Below are 3,931 nucleotides of genomic sequence, written 5' to 3'. Positions count from 1 at the left end.
ATCAACCAGATAAAAAAAATAAAAATAAAAAATAAGTAAAGACAATTTTCTATGATAAATGTGATGTTAATTGGGGGATTTTTAGAAAATATTATTTGTTTTCTTATTTACTTTTATTTTATTCTATTTAGTTTATTATGCCCAATGATTTTATTTTTTAAGTTTTGTTGTTTATTTAGATTGATTTTTTATCTTATTTAAAGAGTTTTAAACCCTTTTAAGAGACAACCTACTTCAAGAGAGATTTTCTATTACAAAATTATGAATTGAATAGAGATTTTCTATTACAAAATTATGAATTGAATCACTATACGACAACCTTATTTAACTTTTTTTTTTTTAATTTATTATCTTTTTATTTTTATTTTTATTTTTATCTAAGTCAGTTGGTATTAAAATATACCGATCTTGATAGTTATTTGCTTATTTAATGATGAAATACCACATGGCTAAAAGAAGTAGCGGAAAATGGCATGCTCATATAAGAAGGGATGAAAAGGTTTCTCATTAAAAAAGAGACGTTCAAGAATCAATAATAAAAAAACATGCAGAGAAAGTTTGTAAAATTAAAAAGAGATATTTAAAAACTAATGATAGAAAATATAAGAAGACAGATTGCAAAACTAACTCATCAATTAAAATAAGTGAGGAGCTTGAAGAATTACAAGAAAAATGTTCATGTATCAATGTCTAATTCTGAAAACCCTTTCAAAGATATAGGCAGAAGAAACAACCTTTTAATCAAGATAAATACGATGTTGAAACTAAAAATTTTAATGATTTTTTTTCATTTATGGATTGAAGTCAAATTTAAATTTAATGAGGATAATAAATGCCATAACTTATTTTTTATTTTTTTATTTTTATTTTATCTTTTTTTATTTTTTATTTATTCTTATAAAAATAATTAAAAATAATGATGTAAAATATGAATGAAATTAATAAAAAATAAATTAAAATTTCGGTCAAGACAACATAACATGGAAGTTTAAAGATTGAATTGATTCAATTAGAAACCAAGGATCATTTTGTGAATAGCACTGAAATTAAGGGGTCTGATTGCAATATATCCAGGGGTGAAATTAAAAACAAACGAGGGAATTTCCTGAATAGGGGGCTTGATTACAAAATTTCATAACCTCAGTGACCAAACTGAAAATGGTCATTCCCATAGAAAAACACGGCGCCGTTTCAAAGAAAACTGTTAATCACCTTCTTCATTCAAGGGCCGCGTCTCTGCCAGCTGCCCCGCGCCCCACGATGCATCATCTCCGTTACCTCTGTAACGGTCCTGCAAGTTCACTTCATTGTCTGGGAGACCGCATGGCATTCTCTGGCTTTATAAAAACCGGAGAAAGGCCACGCAAAAGGAGGAGGAAGGGATAATACGGAAAGAACAAAAGAGACGAACGAACCCGAACGAAAAACGCAGGATAAAGGGGAGAAGGAGGAGCACGGGACTGACAGGGAAGGGCCACGAGAAAAGAGGAAGACACTGTAGGGAAAGGCACAGAACCCAGGGAAAACAAGAACAAAAAAGAAGACCAGAGAACACAGAGCAGAGGAGAGAACGAGAGAGAGAGAACCGAAAAAAAAAGTACGAAAGAGACGACAGAGATAGAACGTGAGGAACAGAAACACGCAAAAGGAGGAGGAAGCTGAAGACAGGAGCTTCTCCCAGCACCTGCAGTTTCGGGCAAAGTCTCTGCAAACCAGGTAAGTTTTCGCTTTCCCCCGTTTTGCAATTTTAATTACCTACTTACTGTGCAAAGCGTGCATTACCTATGCTGATCGCTCCTGCTGGGTCACTGGCTCGGGCCAGTGACCGGGTGGCTGGGTCCAGCTCAGCTAGTAAAGGCTGGGCTGGCCCAGCCTAAAAAAAAACAATGAAGATTGGGCTAGGTTTAGGCCCATGCAGCTCAATTTGTATTATGTCAGTTTTTGGTAAAATAAACCTTTATATCTTATTATTTTTATTCCATCTTGTTTTATTTTGATATTTTACTAAACAGGCCTTTACAAATATTAAAAAAATTGAAAAAATTCTTGTATCTTTTTTAATTTATTTGTAGGTTGCTCATATTTTTTTCTATGTATTTGACTATATAATTGATTTGTAGATTTTTACTATGAAATGTAAATCTTGTATATGATACATTTTTAATCTTTAAAAAATATGTATGCATTGATTTAAATTTATTTTACTGGTTTATTTTCTAGTGCTAGAGTCATGAATACTATATCTTTTTTGTGTTACATAATATTTATTAACATCAGAGTTGAAAGTTTTCATATCCAAATATTTATTGGCATCAGAGTTAGAAATATATTCCAAGCAGACCGTCGGTAGCATAATCCAATAAAATTTTAGCAATTTAAAGCAAAACCAATAATACAATCTACCTCAAATAAGATGTTTAAGTGGTAAAAATATCTTTTCTTTTACGTAACTAGTCTCATACCATAAAATTTCTGTTGACTAGTTAAGATCTTTAGTGATCATAATACCAGATGGCAATTCTTTAAATAAGATATTTTTTTCCTAACAAACAAAATGCTAGAAATCTGTTTTTTATCATGAATTTAATTTTTTTAAAGATCGTTGCGATGTTTAGATGCAACAATAAAGAAAATGTTGGAGGAGAAGATTTGGATGTAAAAATCTTGGTTTGTTATGTCCATAAGAGGGGAATAAAATTAGATGTGGTTCTAAAAATGATTTTTTATTAAGTATATTATGGAGAAAGTTCCTCGTATATGTTTGATAAATTTTTTGAAATTGATGGGATCAGAGTTGATATTATTATAATCTTCATAAAAATTGTGAAATAGATTTTCAAATATCTCATAACACTAATATTAGTTTTTTTTTGTTAGGGAGGCTAAGTATATTATTGACATATATGATATTTTTAACAGAAAAGATGGGTAAGTAAATGGTTGGAAACTTAGATTAGACATTTATGATATCCAGGCAAGAACAATTTGAACTCGATGATGAGTTCTTTATAATACAAGGAGACTAATGTATAAGGATTTTTTGGAAAGGTTATACAATCTTGAAGTGCTTTGCAACCCATCATTTTATATAGTGATGAATTTAAAATGATTTTTAAAATATAACCATTTTTTTAAAAAAAAAAGACAAATCACGCTAAAGTCCTCTAAGACTCAATTATAGAAGCCTCCTAATTACAGAGCTCAACTCAAATTAATAAGAGTTTTCTAAGTCTTAAAAGCAAAGAAAAATCTTGAGATAATCATTTGAAACTTAATACAAAAGCCTTATAATGACAAGTTTTAGCTTTAAAATACAAGAGTCCTCTAAAACTTAAGAATAAATAAAAATTAGTGAGATTTTTTTGAGAGTTAAAATTACTCGAGTCTTTTGATGATATGGTTTAACTTAAATTTTACAATAAAAGTGTTATGATTATATAGAGAAGAAATTATGATAACTAGTTAGATGTTTACTTATAAGAAATATATATTTTCCTTGTAATTATTCTTGTCTTTGCTACTATTATGATACTCAACTCATTGGCCTTCTTAAATTACTTTAATGCTGACACGACTAAAAGATTGATGTCTTCTTCCAAGTGCAGGAGTGTCGAAGTAATAAATAACTCGGCAAGACCGGGGTCGAACCACAGGGAAGTTAATTGTACAAATTATAAACAATTATAAACAACAACAACAACAATAATAATGGTAATAACAATAATAAAAATAACAATAACAATAACAATAACAATAACAATAACAATAATAAAGCAAAAGAAGGAGAAGAAGGAGGAGAAGAAGATGAGAACTTTGAGATGGAATATTAATGTAAGGATTAAACAATGATAATAACAAATGTCAAGGTTAGAGGATCCACTAATGGTATGTCAAACAAGTATAGTATAAACTCTTATTATTCAATTGGAAA

The sequence above is a fragment of the Populus euphratica genome, unplaced genomic scaffold (genome assembly GCF_000495115.2).
Source record: "Populus euphratica unplaced genomic scaffold, PopEup_1.0 scaffold3378.1, whole genome shotgun sequence".
Lineage (NCBI taxonomy): Eukaryota > Viridiplantae > Streptophyta > Magnoliopsida > Malpighiales > Salicaceae > Populus > Populus euphratica.
Note: the sequence above shows the minus strand (reverse complement) of the source record.